The following is a 22,713-nucleotide window of genomic DNA, read 5'->3' on the forward strand; positions in this document are numbered from 1 at the left end:
TACTTCTGTTATCTTTAGTAATTGGTTGAGTTGTTGATTTCTTGCTGCCAGTAGTTTTAGATCATCCATGTATAGAAAATGTGTGATTTTGTGTTAGTATGTTTCAGTAATATTGTATCCATAATTTGTATTATTTAGCATGTTGGATAGTGGGTTCAGAGCAAGGAAGAACCAGAAGGGAGTTAATGAGTCTGCTTGGTATATTCCACACTTAATCTGTTTTGGCTGTGATGTGATATTATTTGAATTTGTTAGGATATTAAGTGTGGTTTTCCAATTTTTCATTACTATGTTTAGGAATTGTATTAATTTAGAATCTACTTTGTATATTTCCAATATTTGTAGTAACCATGAGTGGGGTACATTATCAAAAGCTTTTCGGTAATCAATGTATGCGTAGTGTAGTTACATTTGTTTCGTTTTAGCTTGATATGTCACCTCTGCATCTATTATCAGTTGCTCTTTACATCCAACCTGCTCCTTTGCAACAGCCTTTTTGTTCTTCATTTATAATTTTGTTCTGTGCTGTATGTGTCTTTAATTTATGTGTAATGACTGAAGTTCATATTTTGTATATTGTTGGTGGGCATGTTATGGGGCGATATTTTGCTGGGTTAGCTGTGTCTGCTTGGTCTTTAGGTTTCAGATAAGTTATTCCATCTGTAAATGTATCAGGGAATGTGTATGGGTCTGCAATGTAACTGTTAAATAATTTAGTTAGATGTGAATGTGTTGAGGTGAACTTCATTAGCCAGAAATTTGCTATTTTATCATTTCCAGGGGCTTTCCAATTGTGTGTAGAATTAATTGCTTTGGTAACTTCATGTTGCAAAATTATCACTTCAGGCATTTGTGATGTCATCTTGTATGTGTCTGTTTCTGCTTGTATCCACCGTGCATGCCTGTTATGTTGTACGGGGTTTGATCATATGTTGCTCCAGAAGTGTTCCCTGTCTGTTATGTTTGCTGGGTTGTCTATTTTATTGTGCGTGTTATCTATTGTCTGATAAAATTTCTTTCGGTTTGTGTTGAATGTTTGGTTTTGTTTCCTTCTACACTCCTGGAAATGGAAAAAAGAACACATTGACACCGGTGTGTCAGACCCACCATACTTGCTCCGGACACTGCGAGAGGGCCGTACAAGCAATGATCACACGCACGGCACAGCGGACACACCAGGAACCGCGGTGTTGGCCGTCGAATGGCGCTAGCTGCGCAGCATTTGTGCACCGCCGCCGTCAGTGTCAGCCAGTTTGCCGTGGCATACGGAGCTCCATCGCAGTCTTTAACACTGGTAGCATGCCGCGACAGCGTGGACGTGAACCGTATGTGCAGTTGACGGACATTGAGCGAGGGCGTATAGTGGGCATGCAGGAGGCCGGGTGGACGTACCGCTGAATTGCTCAACACGTGGGGCGTGAGGTCTCCACAGTACATCGATGTTGTCGCCAGTGGTCGGCGGAAGGTGCACGTGCCCGTCGACCTGGGACCGGACCGCAGCGACGCACGGATGCACGCCAAGACCGTAGGATCCTACGCAGTGCCGTAGGGGACCGCACCGCCACTTCCCAGCAAATTAGGGACACTGTTGCTCCTGGGGTATCGGCGAGGACCATTCGCAACCGTCTCCATGAAGCTGGGCTACGGTCCCGCACACCGTTAGGCCGTCTTCCGCTCACTCCCCAACATCGTGCAGGCCGCCTCCAGTGGTGTCGCGACAGGCGTGAATGGAGGGACGAATGGAGACGTGTCGTCTTCAGCGATGAGAGTCGCTTCTGCCTTGGTGCCAATGATGGTCGTATGCGTGTTTGGCGCCGTGCAGGTGAGCGCCACAATCAGGACTGCATACGACCGAGGCACACAGGGCCAACACCCGGCATCATGGTGTGGGGAGCAATCTCCTACACTGGCCGTACACCACTGGTGATCGTCGAGGGGACACTGAATAGTGCACGGTACATCCAAACCGTCATCGAACCCATCGTTCTACCATTCCTAGACCGGCAAGGGAACTTGCTGTTCCAACAGGACAATGCACGTCCGCATGTATCCCGTGCCACCCAACGTGCTCTAGAAGGTGTAAGTCAACTACCCTGGCCAGCAACATCTCCGGATCTGTCCCCCATTGAGCATGTTTGGGACTGGATGAAGCGTCGTCTCACGCGGTCTGCACGTCCAGCACGAACGCTGGTCCAACTGAGGCGCCAGGTGGAAATGGCATGGCAAGCCGATTCACAGGACTACATCGAGCATCTCTACGATCGTCTCCATGGGAGAATAGGAGCCTGCATTGCTGCGAAAGTTGGATATACACTGTACTAGTGCCGACATTGTGCATGCTGTGTTGCCTGTGTCTATGTGCCTGTGGTTCTGTCAGTGTGATCATGTGATGTATCTGACCCCAGGAATGTGTCAATAAAGTTTCCCCATCCTGGGACGATGAATTCACAGTGTTCTTATTTCAATTTCCAGGAGTGTAGTATCACTTTTTTTGTGTCTTCTAAGTCGTTTGGCCAATGCTTGCAATTTCTGCTTCTTTTCATCTAATTGCTCTATCGCTTCTTGTTGTGAGATTTTACCTAACCTTTTTCGTTTTTTGTCTGATATTTCAATTCTTATAAATTGTGTTAGCTGTCGGATGTCTTTTCTCGGTTTTTCTATTTTGATCTGTAGCCTGTGTTGCCATGCTGGTTTTGTGGGTTTCTTCTGTGTGTTCGTTTGTTCTGATCTCTGCCTATTTAGTGTAGTGAGAGCTCCTACATAAACCAGTAGTTGTAACTCTTCCATAGTTGTATTTTCATTTATTTTGTTGTGTATGATTGTGTTGATAGTTGTTATTGTTTTTTCGACTTGTGGGTTATTATTATTATTGACTTTTTTTTCTCAAACTTAAGTCTGGTTAAAAATGGAACGTGACGCGGACCTCGGTCAAGCGTGACTTCCTTGTAACTGTATGGTATATGTTATATTGCATTTAGGAACTTTCGGGTAATTGAACATGTATCAATAATTACAGATTTTTGTAGTTGTATATATATGTTTGGATGTAGCTGTATTGCATTGATGTACTGGGGAATATTGTGAGGTATGACTCCTGTAGTTGATAGTATAATTGGGATAATGTCGACTTTATCCTGATGCCACATGTCCTTGACTTCCTCAGCCAGTTGGATGTATTTTTCAATTTTTTCTCCTGTTTTCTTCTGTATATTTGCTGTGTTGGGTATGGAAATTTCAATTAGTTGTGTTAATTTCTTCTTTTTATTGGTGAGTATGATGTCAGGTTTGTTATGTGGTGTTGTTTTATCTGTTATAATGGTTCTGTTCCAGTATAATTTGTATTCATCATTCTCCAGTACATATTGTGGTGTGTACTTGTATGTGGGAACGTGTTGTTTTATTAGTTTATGTTTTATGGCAAGTTGTTGATGTATTATTTTTGCTACATTGTCATGTCTTCTGGGGTATTCTGTATTTGCTAGTATTGTACATCCGCTTGTGATGTGATCTACTGTTTCTATTTGTTGTTTGCAAAGTCTGCATTTATCTTTTGTGGTATTGGGATCTTTAATAATATGCTTGCTGTAATATCTGGTGTTTATTGTTTGATCCTGTATTGCGATCATGAATCCTTCCGTCTCACTGTATATATTGCCGTTTCTTAGCCATGTGTTGGATGCGTCTTGATCTATGTGTGGCTGTGTTAGATGATACGGGTGCTTGCCGTGTAGTGTTTTCTTTTTCCAATTTACTTTCTTTGTATCTGTTGATGTTATGTGATCTAAAGGGTTGTAGAGGTGGTTATGAAATTGCAATGGTGTAGCTGATGTATTTATATGAGTGATTGCTTTGTGTATTTTGCTAGTTTCTGCTCGTTCTAGAAAGAATTTTCTTAAATTGTCTACCTGTCCATAATGTAGGTTTTTTATATCTATAAATCCCCTTCCACCTTCCTTTCTGCTTAATGTGAATCTTTCTGTTGCTGAATGTATGTGATGTATTCTATATTTGTGGCATTGTGATCGTGTAAGTGTATTGAGTGCTTCTAGGTCTGTGTCACTCCATTTCACTACTCCAAATGAGTAGGTCAATACTGGTATAGCATAAGTATTTATAGCTTTTGTCTTGTTTCTTGCTGTCAATTCTGTTTTCAGTAATTTTGTTAGTCTTTGTCTATATTTTTCTTTTAGTTCTTCTTTAATATTTGTATTATCTATTCCTATTTTTTGTCTGTATTCTAGGTATTTATAGGCATCTGTTTTTTCCATCGCTTCTATGCAGTCGCTGTGGTTATCCAATATGTAATCTTCTTGTTTAGTGTGTTTGCCCTTGACTATGCTATTTTTCTTACATTTGTCTGTTCCAAAAGCCATATTTATATCATTGCTGAATACTTCTGTTATCTTTAGTAATTGGTTGAGTTGTTGATTTGTTGCTGCCAGTAGTTTTAGATCATCCATGTATAGCAAATGTGTGATTTTGTGTGGGTATGTTCCAGTAATATTGTATCCATAATTTGTATTATTTAGCATGTTGGATAGTGGGTTCAGAGCAAGACAGAACCAGAAAGGACTTAATGAGTCTCCTTGGTATATTCCACGCTTAATCTGTATTGGCTGTGATGTGATGTTATCTGAATTTGTTTGGATATTAAGTGTGGTTTTCCAGTTTTTCATTACTGTGTTTAGAAACTGTGTCAATTTAGGATCTACTTTGTATATTTCCAAAATCTGCAGTAACCATGAGTGGGGTACACTATCAAAGGCTTTTTGGTAATCAATGTATGCGTAGTGTAGGGACCTTTGTTTAGTTTTAGCTTGATATGTCACCTCTGTATCTATTATCAGTTGCTCTTTACATCCTCGTGCTCCTTTGCAGCAGCCTTTTTGTTCTTCATTTATAATTTTGTTCTGTGTTGTATGTGTCATTAATTTCTGTGTGATGACTGAAGTTAATATTTTGTATATTGTTGGTAGGCATGTTATGGGGCGATATTTAGCTGGGTTTGCTGTGTCTGCTTGATCTTTAGGTTTCAGATAGGTTATTCCATGTGCAAGTGTATCAGGGAATGTGTATGGGTCTGCAATGTAACTGTTAAATAATTTAGTTAGATGTGAATGTGTTGAGGTGAACATCTTTAGCCAGTAATTTGCTATTTTATCATTTCCAGGGGCCTTCCAATTGTGTGTAGAATTAATTGCTCGGGTGACTTCATGTTGCAAAATTATCACTTCAGGCATTTGTGGTATCATCTTGTATGTGTCTGTTTGTGCTTGTATCCACCGTGCATGCCTGTTATGTTGTACCGGGTTTGACCATATGCTGCTCCAGAAGTGTTCCATGTCTGTTATGTTTGGTGGATTGTCTATTTTAATGTGTGTGTTATCTATTGTTTGGTAAAATCTCTTTTGGTTTGTGTTGAATGTTTGGTTTTGTTTCCTTCTATTTTCACTTTTTTTGTATCTTCTAAGTCGTTTGGCCAATGATTGCTATTTCTGCTTTTTTTCATCTAATTGCTCTATTGCTTCTTGTTGTGAGATTTTACCTAACCTTTTTCGTTTTTTGTCTGATATTTCATTTCTTATAAATTGTGTTAGCTGTCCGATGTCTTTTCTCAGTTTTTCTATTCTGATCTGTAACCTGTGTTGCCATGCTGGTTTTGTGCGTTTCTTCTGTGTGTTGGTTTGTTCTGATCTCTGCCTAGTGTGTATATTTAGTGTAGTGAGTGCTCCTATATAAACCAGTAGTTGTAACTCTTCCATAGTTGTGTTTTCATTTATTTTGTTGTGTATGATTGTGTTGATAGTTTTTATTGTTGTTTCGACTTGTGGGTTATTTGGCGGTCTATGCAAGAATGGTGTAATGTCTGTATTTGTGTCTTTGTATTCTATATATGTCAGCTGAAATTTCTCTTCTATATCTAACACGTGTCTCTCTTCGTGTTCTATTTGTGCTTGTTCTGGTGGCTGTCTTAAGATTTCGTTTTCCTCTGACTGTTTAATTGATGCGTGTTGGTCTTTGTTTGTTTGCTCTGGGATGTTTGAGTCCATTACTGTGTTTTCTTCCTCTTCTGATTGCACATTATTTTGTTCCAGTATTTGTTGTACTTGTTGTTTGATGTTTTCTAATTCTGACTGGGGTATCCTGTTATTTTTGATTATTACACGGATCTGATCAGCTAGTCGTTGTTCTGTTAAAAATTTTAATTCTGGGTATCTGGTAATAAATGTTGTGTATACTTGTGATCTGTATCCAGTTGTGTTTGGTTCCTAGGTTTGTTGCTTGGAAATAACAGAACATGAGGTGTCGATTAACTTCATCTGACCATCTCATCCTCTGTCTTTGTTTTCCTTCTAGGGTGGTTGCAGGAAGCATATCCTGCAAAACACCTCTATTCGGATTTAAATCCTTTTCCAGTTGGCTAGCAGTGTCGTTACCATTGTGGGCGGGCATAGGGTTCAAGCGTCGTCCCCGACCATGACGGCGCTTGTCCGAGGCTTCTTTGGTTCTGTCCTGAACCAAGTAATCACACTAAAAGGGGGGTTAGCCCTATTAGTGGTTTGTTCTTTTCGTCGCCTTTTACGACTGGCAGAACATACCGGAGGCCTATTCTTTTCCCGGGCCTCCACGGGTTATTATTATTATTATTATTATTATTATTATTATTATTCGTTCTGTGGATTGGTTTGGTTCAAAGAACAATACTCCAGAAATATTGTCAAATAATATATTGTATATAAGTGAAGTAAATAAAGCTTTATCCCACATCAGGTTTTCGGACATTTCTGGTACAAACAACGACAAACTTTACAAATTTCACCGTTAGTTGATCTACTAAACGATAAGTTGAACGAAGTGTATAGTCCTGGTGAGAAAGTTTGCATTAATGAAACTATGGTGTCACTTAGAAGAAGGGTAGAGTTTCGCCATTACATTCCTGGGAAACGTCATAAATATGGTTTCAAGCTACTCACTGTGTCCTTGGAGGCCATATCTTACATGTGAAAGTATATGCTGGAATGAAGATTGCTCCCGCAGATCATGATACGTCCTCCAGCGAAGTGATGGAATGGAATGCTCAATCGTTGAATGCCGGACGCATTCTGTACGTCGACATTTACTGTACAAGCATCGCCTTAGCCCGTCAGTTGAATAAACATTCAACGCATATCGTTTGTACATTGAGTAATAACAGAAATCGCAATTCAACGACCGTAATTAAAGGAAAGGTCAATAGAGGTGAAATGTTGTGAATACAGAGTAACACAAACGTTATTATAGGAAAATGGAAGGACAAAAGATATATCTGGTTTCCGACCAGTAAATACGTTCCAGAAATGGTAGCAACCACCTCGAGGAAAGGGACAATCACAAAACCATCCACAATTTTGGAATATGATTAAGCAAAATCCTTCATAGACATGTCATGTTAAAGACCATCTTATGACTTTGCTTTACGGAGAGGAGTACCGCAAGATTCCGTCCGACCTCCCCTCAAATTTGCATGCTACTTACAAGCAATTAACTGACAATAATGTGCAAGTAATTGAATTTCGAAACAAAGTTGCTCTTGCACTGATAAAAACTGTAAACCCAAAAGATATACCATTTCACCAGAATGAAGCTATGAAGAAATCAAATCAAATTATCATTATCTGTAAGGATTACCGGATTGAAAATTTCATGTCTTTGGACGCTTTTTCGTTATTTACACAAGTGAATTTAAAAATTTGTTACATCTGCTGTGAATTTTTAAAACAACCAGCTGTGCTAAGAAATATTCCGCACTTAAATTGGTTATACGCTTTTCTTGCATACATTAAATTTCATTCGTCTGGAATGCTGAATGGAATCTTGAGCTTTTATTAATGGTTTTGCATAATTCCCGTATAAGTGGCCTAGCAGGCATGATATTGAAGAAATTAACTTCACAGGCTAAGTGTCTAAAGGTTATACATACCTCAAAAATGTCGCGGCTTGGTACATAACCTTGGGTGATTCGAGTCCTGTAGCCGAAATGTTAAGGAGCATTATTCTTTTCGTACCTTGACTTATTTTAGAAGAAAGATTAAGGAATTCAAACCTACGTTTTTAGCATTTGTAGACTTAGAGAAAGCTTTTGACATTGTTGACTGCAATACTCTCTTTCAAATTCTAAAGGTGGCAGGGGTAAAATACAGGGAGCGAAAGGCTATTTACAATTTGTACAGAAAGCAGATGGCAGTCATTAGAGTCGATGGGTATGAAAGGGAAGTAGTGGTTGGAATGGGAGTGAGACAGGGTTGTAGCCTCTCCCCGATGTTATTCAATCTGTATATTGAGCAAGCAGTAAAGGAAACAAAAGAAAAATTCGGAGTAGGAATTAAAATCCATGGAGAAGAAATAAAAACTTTGAGGTTTGCCGATGACATTGTAATTCTGTCAGAGAAAACAAATGACTTGTAAGAGCAGCGGAACGGAATGGATAGTGTCTGAAAGGAGGATATAAGATGAACATTAACAAAAGCAAAACAACGATAATGGAATCTAGTCGATTTAAGTCAGGTGATTCTGAGGGAATTAAATTAGGAAATGAGACACTTAAAGTAGTAAAGGAGTTTTGATATTTGGGGAGAAAAATAACTGATGATGGTCGAAGTAGAGAGGATATAAAACGTAGACTGGCAATGGCAAAGAAAGCGTTTATGAAGAGGAGAAATTTGTTAATATCGAGTATAGATTTAAGTGTCAGGAAGTAGTTCTGAAAGTATTTCTATGGAGTGTAGCCATGTATGGAAGTGAAACATGGACGATAAATAGTTTGGACAAGAAGAGAATAGCAGCTTTTGAGATGGGGTGCTACAGAAGAATGGTGAAGATTAGATGGGTAGATCAAATAACTAATGAGGAGGTATTGAATAGAACTGGGGAGAAGAGGAGTTTGTGGCACAACTTGACAAGAAGAAGGGACCGGTTTGTAGGACATGTTCTGAGGCATCAGGGGATCACAAATTTAGCATTCGAGGGCAGCGTGGAAGGTAAAAATCGTAGAGGGAGACCAAGAGATGAATACACTAAGCAGATTCGGAAGGATGTAGGTTGCAGTAAGTACTGGGAGATGAAGAAGCTTGCACAGGATAGAGTAACATGGAGAGCTGCATGAAACCAGTCTCAGGACTGAAGACCACAACAACAACAAACTTTGACTTTAACGCAGCGTGAAGTGCTCTGCGAAGAGTGCAGTACTTTTTGTTTTCCTCGCTTCTCCTATTTTTGTGTGTTTATTGGTTGACGTTACTGTGCCGACTCAAAAGTCGCCACTTCTGCGATGCATTCAAGCTCCCGCGTGCGACGGAGGCGCGCGGGGTGTTGGAAGGCGCTACGGGCAGTTCAACTGTGGCCACTCCAAAGCGAACTCGCCTGCTTTCAACTTGTGTCGACCATCGACAGAATCCATTGTGCTAGAGTCTGCACATTTTGGTTTCCCTGCCTCTGCATTGTCATCGGCGGCGTCTACCAGCCAGTGATCACATATGTGAATATTCGCCTGTTCTGGGTTGTGAACAATGGTCACCTGTTCGGGTTTGTGAACTGTGGTGTACCTCGTTGCATGCGTATAAGTTGTGGGTGGCCATATCTATTATCCAGAAAGGCTCTGGTATCGATTCACGAAACAGTTTGTGTGGTTGCCCAAAGTTTAGTAGCGCGGTGGCTGCCATTCTGCTGGTAGCTATATTTAATCAGTCACGGGCGAAGTCTCCAGCAACATTGTGTAACTTTCACTAACTGTGTTTAGAAATGTGGACAGTTGATCTTCTAAGTAAAAAAAAATTGTTGCTTTATTAATGGCTAATAGTATTCAGTCACAGCAGGATTTTACATGCATGGGTGACGGAGGATTTGTAAATCTGTTCCATCAAATTTATTTTTTAATGGTGCCTTTCTTAAATAACTGTAATTGCATTTTTTGATTGCTGGAGAAGTTGTGGAGGTATGTCCATTCACTTTTTAAAATTATTTTATCTTAAATTGACTGAATTTGAACAACGTTGTTTTCTTGTAATGTGAGATTCTGAAATAAAATTGTGGTTTGTTGTGAAGAAAAGAATCACACCTCAATCTAGCACTTCTACTTATTAAGTCACAATTCCTGTGAAACAACGATAATCCACTGTACAACATCTTGACTCATGAGCTGCCATTGTGTCCTTTGACACGCTAAATTTATATAGCTCCTAAGCTAACGACATACATGGTATGAAAGTATGTTTGAAAGATTCGGTACTGGCTTGCATCACACTGGATTAAGTTTCAAGCTTTCGATTAAATCTTCCGTCTTTGTCGTTAAGAACCACTAACATCGTGGCAGATTCAACGGTAACCATTTATAGGAAGTAGAAAGCTTATGACAGATCCACTTACGGCGTCATCTCGTCAGTCTGCCAGAGACTGTCTATGTTTGCACTGGCGATCTGGCGCTCTCTCAGGAATACACACAAATCTTTGTCTGTGTCGTCTGAGTGTCACTGTCCAGTTTAAAGTTGTTGTAACCCTTTCGAACTCCTAGCGCTTTTTTAATAACAGAGTTCCCGAATGTAAAAGCTTCCCACAAGAATTTAGTTTTATCAGATATTACTCTGCACTTGTGGTTTCAGCAACTCGCGATTCCCAAGAAACGAAAATACAAAAATGTAGGACAGTTAAGTGACGAGTTACCAGTTGCATTTATTGCCACACCTAGCTTCTTAGACATAAGATCTACTTTAAGACCGCCAAAGAAGATAACTGAAATGCTTCGGTCCGGTTCAGGATAGTCTCACCCTCGCTGTCAAATGACGTCGTTAGTGCCCAGTCCATCGTTTTATATCCGACGATTTCACATTCAGATCCAGAGCTATACAGTCTGAAACCTAAATGGAACGACAAAATTTCGAAGTTTATTCAAGTATTTATTATTTTGGCATTAGGGAACCGTGACCTTTGGTACCTAATTCATGAGTATGATGTAATCGGTCTGGTATCCCCATTGTCTTTGTTTCTATGAACGTAACACAGGCGTGGGAAAGTCGCTGATATCTAATCATTAAGACGTACAACACAAAACAAGAGTAATTCGAGTACCTGCAGCCGAAGTTCCGTCAGCAGGTTGCCTTCGCTTCGGGAGCAGTTTAGCAAACTGTCATTGTGCAGGTCTTCCACTGTATTCAGTAAAGCCGTACATGATGTGCTTATCTATCACTTCTTTGTCGCTGAATCTACGCATACTGCTGGGTACCACTGTTAACATGCAACTGGTGAGAACGAAGTGTTTCGCGACGGCACTGTTATATGAAACATTCCCGGCCTTCTTGCCGTGTCAATTCTTGGTAAAACCTCCAGCTTTCGACGATTACCTCCATCATCATTGTTACAAGCAACAACTGACTGTCTAAAGGTTGAGCATTCACATGAGGAGCAACCGACTGCATTCCTTCCAACAAAATAGACAGTCCTGTTAAGACGAGGTATAAGATCTATTTTCTGATTTCCTAAGAAGTTAAAAGAAAATGGTTCAAATGGCACTGAGCACTATGAGACTCAACTTCTGAGGTCATTAGTCCCCTAGAAGTTAGAACTAGTTAAACCTAACTAACCTAAGGACATCACACACATCCACGCCCGAGGCAGGACTCGAACCTGCGACCGTAGCGGTCGCGCGGTTCCAGACACTAGCGGCTAGAACCGCTCGGCCACCCCGGCCGGCAGTTAATAGAAGATGCAACTCCCTTTCAAGGGCAGTCTCGAATTTAGCATACCTGACATTTATAACATCCCTTGTGAGTGCGGAAGGAGTCACAGCGGTCAATCCACCGTTTCCGACCGCAATGTAGGACATCAACTGAATATTAAAAATCGAGAGCTGGAGAAATTTACAATCGCTGAGCACAGCCTTGCAAACAGACACAATATATTATTTGATGAAATAAAAGTATTGTCCCAGGCCCGTACTTACTGGGACTCTGCTAGGAGTAAAATGTTTGAGAAGAACTTGAACCGCGACGGCGGAAATAATTTTGGTTGTGCACGGAGGCGAGCTCTCGATGCAGAGAACAGTCAGAGATATTCATCGCAGAGTTTACGCAACTAAAGGAATTGTGACGCCACCAACGCAGACGTTGACACCATCAGTGACAGCATTATGTAAGGGCACCACAGCAGCACTTTAGATCAGGGGTTTCCAAACTACGGCCCGCGGGCCGGAACCGGTCCGCGAGGACCGGCAAACCGGCCCGCGTTAGCTGGCCGGATATCCCCGGTATCCGGCCCGCCAAATATTTGAGGTGGAACCTATACTGCCAAGTTTCGAGGCCTATCGCGACCAATACACCGCGACATTGCCGGAGCTCTATCTGTAAAAAGCGGAAGTTCATGGTTAAACTTGTGGCTGTCCACAATATACAGAAGACCATTCTCCGTGCGGTATTGCAAAAAAAAAAAAAAGAACGATTAACAAACTAGTTTGGCAAAAACATTATAAGTAAAAAAATTCTTTGCATTTAATTCTACTCACGAGTCTGGTGCAAGTGTTTCAAATGGTCGCCACTTCAGAGACTACCCTTAGTAATCAATCATTATGGAAGATGCTTCTTAAGTGAGGTTTCACTTTCTTTTGATTACGTTGTAAAATACACATAGCAAGTAAATCGTATAAAATATTTTTATTTAAAGGCAATTTAAAGAAAATACGATACCTGGTGTACATAATGATTTGGATATTTTAGTTGTAACTGATGTATAAAAATAACTGTAATTAATTTATATCTTGAAAACTTACAGTGTTAGAGTATTCACATAAAGAAATTTAACATCTTAGTGATAATTGCTAACTTTTATGTAGCTCTTACTTTCCTTTCATAATTGCTTCCAGTTGTGGATCAAGTTTATTAGTAGAGATGATCATCAGCGATTTCAAATGCTCATCACTGAATTTTGATCTGTAAATACTTTTTGCATGTTTCATTTTGGAGAAAAGATATGTCCACCAATCAAAATTATGTAATTAAATAAAAATCTTAGTTTGTTGCAGTGCTAGCTATTCTCACAACCTTAGATTTTTGCGATTTCATCCTTCCTTTAGCCTTACATTACGGTGATCATGGAGTGCTAGGGTGCTTTCATCCCACTGTGTAGATCTTGGCCCTTATGACTTCGTGGAGGAGTCAATATGGCCCGTGGAATAAAAAGTTTGGAGACCCCTGCTTTAGATAGTCTGTTGCTCCTGACGAAGACAATAGAGGTATTCATTGAAAGCTCGAGGTTTTACACTGAACTAAAGTGTCAGCAAGTCCGAGAGTGTTTTACGTTAACCACAGCAAACACTGACGGAGAAAGAAACCAAAGACAGAACCGAGCGACACTGAATGCAAGCCTAAGGTCAAAGTGTAACGTGAACATTACAGCTGTTAACAACAAGCACCGTGGGTGAACACAGCAAGTTTATTTCCAAACGAGGCAAACAGCACTTAACGACATTCACAATTTTCTGCAGATATTTCCAGTGCAGTTCAAATGCAAAGATAAGTAGGGGTAAGAAATAGGACACGGTGCAGTTACTGTGCAATGAGCCTCCGGAGGCCTCTGAGCTCTCAGACCAAATTAGAAAATACTCCTGAACCATCTCTTAAATTTTGTAGATGGAGTTCAGATTCAATCTGTGCAAGGATGAAGGCCGCAACGAAATGGCAGAAAGTTGCAACTTGACAATGATCGGGAAGCCCTCGACAGAAGTTCTTTGATGTGTAGCGATTTGATACGCTTGTAAGTCCGAGAGGATTTTATATAGTGTACTTAACCTCCCTATCTTCGATTCTGTTGTTTATGGTTGAATTTTCGAACGACTCTGAATTCCGAGACTGCCAAATAACAGCCTGTTATTTTGATGTCAGCTAGTACTATTGCTCTCAATGTTCTGTCGCAGGACTGCAGAGACAAAGGTAACATTTGCGACGTTTTGAAACGTTGCTCTTCAGTGCTCCGGGAACTTTGTGCTGTTCGCATCATATGCTACACAGACCGCCGATTTTATCCCTCTAACTCTCGGGCCCGTCACGATGGCTCCCCAAACTTTAGAACAAAAAGTTCGATATCTGATCCACTGTACGCAGTTTTAATGCGTTGCCGAGAGCTTTCACGTACCTACGGCGCCGGACAGCGGCGGACAAAAGCCCGCATTAAATTTCCGAGAGCGGCCGCGCTCCTCAAACCGGCGGCCGTCCGTTTCAGCAGAGCGATCTCGGCGCATCGCCACACTATTGTACTGCACGGCAAGTTGTTCCGCGCGTCCTTTCACTTCACCGGAGTGTGGAGAGAAGGTAGGAGGGGTACAGTAGGTGGGGGGGGGGGGGTATCGGAGGTGAAGACGAGGGGAGTGGGAGGCGCGGAGCGATTGCCAGCGATATGGCGGCCGCCCGTCCGCCGGAGCCGAGAGAGCGGTTACAATGGGCGGCAGCAGAGTGGCAAACGAAATAAAAGTTGATGGAAAAACAAGAAGTCAATAGGGCTGGCAGGTTTCGGCCGCGAGCGGCGGCCGTCCTTCCCGCTCGGTCCCCGCGATCGATGCCCTCACCTCCCCTCGCAGCCACCCTCTGCCTCCTCCTGGGCTGTGTGCAGACTGCGGGGGACCTGTAGATAGTCGCCGACGCGGGGGGATTGGGGAGGGCTGGCGCGCTATCGTTTGCAGCGGCGGAGAGGCTCCCTCAGGTTCTGAAGGCTCACGGAGCTGCGCCGCTGCCGCCACTCCGCGACTGCTCAAAGGCGCGCGCCGCGCGGCTTCTAAAGGATACACCGTCGCCGGGCCCGAGCTCCCGATTGGCTGTCAGTGGCACTTTGCAGTCGGGGAGACTCCGCGAGATACGAACACGGCGACATGGAAACATGCGTCCCCTCGTCTCGGCTGCTGCGGAGACGAATACCGGCATTCGCTGCTGCTGCTGGCTTTTACCAGCTTCTTTTTTTCCCTGTTCGAAGCCAAATTGAGAAACTCGGTGACATATTTTATCACTAGGAGGACACATTTGCTGGCATCGTGCTCCTCTGCTCGAAAGCGTATACTTGCCGCAAAATTCAAAGTGAAAGAAATAAATTCACAGGTGACCCACAGCGTAAATACATGTCGTGTGAGCAATGCGAACAAATTATTAGTCACTTAATAAAACGTACTCACTGGTAGCCTTAAAGCAACGAGGACGCAGGAGATCTTTCCTATTTGAAAATAAGGTTGAAATGGTTCAAATGGCTCTGAGCACTATGGGACTTAACATCTGAGGTCTTCAGTCCCCAAGAACTTAGAACTACTTAAACCTAACTAACCTAAGGACATCACACACATCCATGCACGAGGCAGGGTTCGAACCTGCGACAGTAGCGGTCGCGTGGCTCCAGACTGATGCGCCTAGAACCGCTCGGACACAATGGCCGGCGAAAATAAGGTCACCAGAAAAAAATTACTGGTCACGGCTCTTAATGAGCTGCCGGCCGGTGTGGCCGTGCGGTTCTAGGCGCTTCAGTCTGGAACCGCGTGATCGCTACGGTCGCAGGTTCGAATCCTGCTTCGGGCATGGAAGTGTGTGATGTCCTTAGGTTAGTTAGGTTTAAGTAGATCTAAGTTCTAGGGGACTGATGACCACAGATGTTAAGTCCCATTGTGCTCAGAGCCATTTTTTTCTTAATGAGCTGGTCAACTTGAGGTACGGAACTGATGCCAGACAATCCTATGACTCTATACAGCTGACTTCGGTAGTGGCAGTGAAGTTAGGTGTTGACAGGATCATGTGCCTCATAACTTGAGGTCTAAAATCAATTACATTCCAAACCCGCAAAAATTACGCCAAACAATCAGATGGATTTCATCAAGAACAATGATGAATTAAACTAGGTGCATACCATTCCAGCAGCCGGCCGGAGTGGCCGTGCGGTTCTAGGCGCTACAGTCTGGAACCGGGCTACCGCGACGGTCGCAGGTTCGAATCCTGCCTCGGGCATGGATGTGTGAGATGTCCTTAGGTCAGTTAGATTTAATTAGTTCTAAGTTCTAGGCGACTGATGACCACAGAAGTTAAGTCGCATAGTGCTCAGAGCCATTTGAACCATTTGAACCATTCCAGCAGACCGGTTACAGAGTTCACTGGCGATAAAGGCACTGTGTTTCATATACCGAGCAATAAGGCAAAACGTCTCTCCATTTAGTTGCATTTTTTACGGAAAAACGGTTCACGATCATCAGATTTATCAATAACGACAGTTTTCGGCTATGTTTTGGCACTGTTGTCAGTTCTGAAAGACCTTCACAAAAAAGAAAAAGAAAAGAAAATTCTGGAGTTCTTAATGACCTGCCCGATCATCAACTCAGTCAGAACTGCCTGTGACATCTCTTAAATATATATGTACTGATTGTCCCATCTAACTTTGCCACCTCATATATTTTCGAAAAGAACCATATTGTCAAAAATGCAATTCGCCGCAATGCACAATACTTACAAGTAAACAAGCATCACTTTAATATTTTATCCATCTTCAGGAACTGTAGTTGTGTATATCGAAATAATCAGCAACCAACTGCATAAAAGAAATTTAATCTCTTGACCTATTTCAGGCACTTATTGTTAACAGTCCCCTTCTGAAGAAGGGCATTAAGTGCCTGGAACCATTTAAGAAATTAAATATCTTTTATGGAGTTGGTTGCTGACTGTTTCGATGTATAAACATCACATCCAACACAAAGTTAAATGCCACAGCTATGTATTTTCTACCGAAATGAAATGACCAAGATAGGAAAACTAAAATACTTTGTCCTACTTTATATTTTCAGTAGACTGAAACAGCCTTTCTGAGATTGATGCTGTCAGCAGTTTTTGGGGCCCCACATAGCAACTAAATGTGAGAGTCTCTGGAACCGCTATTGCTTCCACAATAACTATCGAGCAATACATTGCAGACAAAATTGCTACGAACATTTCTCGCTGGGGACGAGAAGCACATCGTACTGCTGAAATTTTGTAGTGTAGCTATAAAAGAAAGAAATTTTAGCACACCGACATCAAGACATTCATAACCGTTTCTACAGATTGGAAGTATATTTTATTTTCTATTTTTCGCTAAACTGAATCCAGTGGAGATAAACTAAGGAAGTGGTTGATGTGCAGTAATTGTGTCTTATGTCATCTATTTTCTCTTATATCATCTATTTCTCTCTATCTCACGCACACACACAAACACACATACACACGCACGCACGCACACACACACACACACACACACACACACACACACACACACACACACACATACACACGTAGACTGTGTGTGGTGCTCTGCAGTTTCATCAAAATTCTGACGGAACTTGTAATTCTACCAGTTACTGATTGTCGTTTCAGGAAAAAGGACGCGCAGGTAACTGTGTGACTATTCGCTATTTTACCATCTGACTCCAGAGAGAACATTAAATGTATATGTGTTACTGATCTCTGTCCATGAAACATGCTGGCCTGCTGCAGTGCTCGCTCTAAAGATGCAGTTGATTCTTTGCACTTTTATATCATCCTACGTCGTCTGATTACAAGAAAGAGACACGACCGTTTTCGGACGTTTCTATATGTCGCCCACTCTCCCCTAGCGGTAGTACGGGTACTTTACTCGGCGAGTATTCTTATAGAAATAACATGTCATGTGCGTAGCAAATTTGGTTGAATTGGCTCCAGGCGGTCCAAGGTAATGCTTTTCACCCCATACCTCAGCCATAAGGGTGGTTGCGGTGTCTTACAGTAAATCTGGCAGGTGATACGCGTTCCAGTTTCGGTAGAAGTTACTGCAGACGTTGCAGAGATACGGCGATATGACACTGTTACTGAAGCCCCCCCTCCCCACTCCCCCCCCCACACACACAAATTCTATGTCTGAAGCATCATCATGACTGTCACCATTAACTGTACAAAAATGGAAAACAATGGATTTAATTCTAATGTCGTCAGTCATCGAGTATTTTTACGTGTCACGTCTTTTTACCCCTGCTCGTACCGCCAGAATCTGTTGGTTTAGGATATATTACTGCAACAATATTTGTCGATATTTTATAAAAAAATTATACAAGTCCTGCATGTAAAAAATTTGTTCGTAATTGCTCCAGACGATACTCTCTTATGGTTCAGTGTTATCTCCTTTTCCCTCTCATCCCTATGAGAAGTAGGTGGTTCTTAACCGGACAGAAACCTTTTGGGATGCACACAAGTCACCATTACGTACACTATACGTTGAGAGATGGAATTACGTAATGCATCCAGGAAAATTCTCTAAGACGATCTGTTTCGTGGTCCAGGTTTTGTAGTGTTAGGAGGCATAATTTTGCATGGAGGTACTGACTTCCAAGAAGATGAACATGGTACATTCATACAGCTCAGACTTATTTCCCCCTGTGCGTCTTTTCAGGGGTGAAATCAGCTCTAAATTCATTTTTTTATGAGTTACAATGTCCTTCCACAAGCACAGAGCAGGTAGACGAGCCCTTGGAGCAATAGAATTTTCGGCGAATGGCCTAACTCGCCCATTGCACCGACTTGAATCCCATAGAGCATGCGTTGGAGAGATATATTTCAGCGCATCCACGTGCACGAGCGATCATTCAGCAGTTGGCAACCGCACTGGCGGAGAAATGGAACGCCATACTACGAGAACTCCGTACCAACCTTCTGCCCAGCATTGGAGCACGTCAACGAACATGCAGTGTCGTACGTGGTCATCACAAAACCTGTTAGAAAACAAGTTCCACCTTTTGTAATGTTCGGGATCCATCTTCAATCTTGGTAACTTCAATGAAATTATTGTGACTGAAAAAAATGTGTCATTTCTGATCCTATAATGGCGTATTTCTTTCAGTTACATTCCGTATTATACGATACTACAATAAATCAGTGCTTTGTACGTATGGACCAATTTTCATCGAGCTGTTTTACTTGTCAGTGACACATCATGGGAAAGTTTATTTCGTCCTTAACTTTTGAACAGCAGTGTCTACTAAACATTTTATCTATATCAGGTATGTCAAGATTCCTTAGTACACTGCAAAGTAATTGTAACTCGCTTGTAAAACAATTTATATTATGATTTATCATTAATTTGGCACCAAGCTATTGACAGTAAGACTCAATAAACCAAAGTTTAAAAAAATTAAGAACTTAGGTAGGTGTATTGCTACAACCTGGAAATGTTTCTAGAAAATTATTTTTATTTACCAATCTGTTGTATAAATTTGTTTGTTTGGGACGGTTTCGGTGTCTTCAACCATCATCAACTAGAAGAAAAAATTATAACATATTTTGTTGGTTTAGAAATGCATATTTCTCATAGAAGATACTTTCATGCACCAGATAGCATTGACAAAACGTAAAATACAACATAGTCAGATTTTGACAGACTCTACAAAACTTAGATGGAACCCATAGAGTGAGAGGTAGCAAGTTCGTTTTTAGTAAGGCTCATCTGAAAGGGTTGTGTTAACAACTATAACAGGAAAAACATTAACTCCTAGTTGCTCACCACGTGTATCAGGAGGGCGACAGGTAATAAGTGTCCGGACGGTTCACAGATCTACGTTCCACGGGATTTATGTATTACGCTAAACAAAATGGACATTCAAGAAACGTTCATAATAGACCATTAACTTGCAACATGACTACTGAAAGAGAAATGGCGCTCCACAGTGTTTACGAAGTTTCACCATCACGACCGAAGGCGAACTTCTTGGGAGTCACAAAGCGTGCAGGTCGTTCAGCTAGTTATCGTCTCTTAAAGAATAAGTAAGCAATCGTTTTGGTGTAACGAGGTGATGAGAGCTGATGGAATGTCATGGCGTGCGGCCAAATGCGAAACAGTCTGCCGTGGATCTTATCGTGAAATGGGCTATCCTTTAAAACGTAGCTGCAAATATTGCGATAACATGTTTTATAGGCACGTAAACAGGAAACATAAAGAGGCTGAATTCGTGCAATGGTTCCAGTTGTTATGAAATGCAATATCACACCCTGTGCATGAGGGATAGCCTGCCCTAACGGAATGCGATTTTTATACGCAGACGAGCAATCAAGCGAAAGAAAGTCATTTTGATCAGCTATTGGCCAAAAGAAGCACTCACACCGCAGCTGTAATTGTCTTACGCCAGTCTTCCCTCTCTCGCAAGCTGTGACGTAAATACTTCCTACTGCCCTTGCAAGATCACGCACACGAGAGAGAATCGTAGGGGGCCTGTGGTGTGCGTACTGTAAGACCTTCGGTACACACACCATCAGATTATTTGACTTATCGCTCTAACGAAGTAGGCGCGTGTCAGCAATATGTCTCGTGGTCTTATTGTGGCGTGTTTATCTTCTGCCGTTAGGTCAGACGATAGAGATGCCACTTGCACGCTTAGAGTAGCAGATTGACGGTGACCAACTTTTATCAGAACTTGATTAATTTCCACACACATTTATTAAAATAATAAAAAGCATAAACATTACGTAACTTGATTCTGGATGCTATTTACAACTGACAATCCTTTGGTCTTCGTACGTTAATCTTATTCTCACATATCTCTGATACTTGACAAAAGTGTCTATACATTTATCTTCATGGCTATGTACACGAATATGGTAATCTTATTAGGCGCAGACTGAAACTTGACTATAGACTGGTACAGACAAATGCAGACTGGTGCAGACTGACTAACCGGAGGTCTGTACACTCGTTATAATACCTCGTGCGTTCAGGTATCACTGCACGAGTGTGATCCGCGAGGAGAAAAGGTTCTACGTTAGAAGCAATCTCATTGGCTGCGTTACATATTAATACGCGGATCGGCAGAAGCAGAATTTGGTCCGTCTCTAAGGCAGCGCCATCTCGTAGTGCGGAGACGGACGAGCGCTGCACCTGCGCTGTTGTGCTTAGCGGGGCGCGCTCTAGTGGGAAATTTGTGTATGTGCTGACTACGCGGAACTATGTACACAACAGGGGCAGACCACCTGTTTCTTCTCGCAGCACAGTAAATAACTTTCCAACCAATTTACCGTACAAATTAACAGTCGACATAATTGACTCGAAACAAATTCATAAATGAAAGGTACGATAAGTTTCTTTATCCTGTCTAAAAATTTTCCGGCCGATTCCGCAGATTTCTGTGCATCACCAAGTTGACACTTTGTTTGAAATTTCATTATCTTACGTCTTCCTATTCTGTAGCACAGTTTGAAGTTACCCAACAAACCACTGCTTCCCTTGAAATCACTGTAATCTCTGCCGCGTGCAATTTCATCTGCTATTTCGTTCTGCCTCTGCGAAATTCCTTGGGTTCCTTTCCCACAAAATGTCAACCTTAGAAACATTTGTTGTAGATATAATGCTATGTTTACTTTGTTTATCATTCCTCTGCCTTGTATGAACGCCACTAGCACTGCAGCACTCCTTTGAGTTAGTCACTTACTAAGCAGTACAACTACGCTGCCTAGTTCAAATGTTCAAATGTGTGTGAATTCCTAAGGAACCAAACTGATGAGGCCATCGGTCGCTAGACTTACACACGATTTAAACTAACTGAAACTAACTTATGCTAAGAACAACACACACATTCATGCCCGAGGGAGGAATCGAATTTCCGGGGGGAGGGGACGCGCAATTCGCGACATGGCGCCTCAGACTACGCGGCCACTCCGCGTGGCTGCTGCCTAGTCATACGTTGAGCATTGGATACATCTAGTCCCGCCTCCTGTTGCCATTAGGAGCTAATATCTTGGTTTCTTGGTAGACAATATGTGGAGCGTCAAATTCCGTAAGAATCACTGGCCTTTTGCGACCGGCACTCGAGGGATTCCTTCCAGGCTGGTGTGCATATGTAATTCACCTAAACTTTTTAATAGTCTGTCAGACTCACATTATATTGCACTCTACGTTTTGCCAATGCTACATTTGGTATATGAAAACGTATGCTTCAAGAGATGTTACATTTTTTCCCTAAAGTTTATTTCGGTTGAAAGAGCCGAAAACCATCGAATAAACCCACCGAAGCGCCAAAGAAACTGGTATAGGTGCATATTCAAATACAGAAATATGTAAACAGGCGCTGCATTCGGCGATGCCTATATAAGACAACAAGTGTCTGGCACAGTTATTAGAATGGTTACTCTTCCTATAATGGCCGGTTTTCAAAACTGAAGTGGGTCTGAACGTAATGGTATAGTCGGAGCACGAGCGATGGGACACATCATCTCCGAGGTAGCGATGAAGTGGGGATTTTCCCGTACGACCATTTCACGAGTGTACTGTAAATATCAGGAATCCAGTAAATCATCAGATCTTCGACACCGCTGCTGCTGGGTACAGATCCTGCTTGAACGGAACTAACGACGACTGAAGAGAATCGTTCAGCGTGCCAGAAGAGCAACCCTTCTGCAAATTGCTGCAGATTTCAATGCTGGGCCACCAACAAGTGTCAGTGTGCGAACCATTCAACGAAACATCATCCATATGAGATTTCTGACCCCTTGATGACTGCGCGACACAAGGCGTTACTCCTCGCCTGGGCCCGTGAGCACCGACATTCGACAGTTGATGACTGGAAACATGTTGCCTGCTCGAATCGTTTCAAATTGTATCGAGCGGATGGACGTGTACTGGTATTGAGACAACCTGATGAATCCATGGACCCTGCATGTCTGCAGGAGATTGTTCAAGCTG

Source organism: Schistocerca cancellata, chromosome 8 (assembly GCF_023864275.1).
Source record: "Schistocerca cancellata isolate TAMUIC-IGC-003103 chromosome 8, iqSchCanc2.1, whole genome shotgun sequence".
Taxonomy (NCBI): domain Eukaryota; kingdom Metazoa; phylum Arthropoda; class Insecta; order Orthoptera; family Acrididae; genus Schistocerca; species Schistocerca cancellata.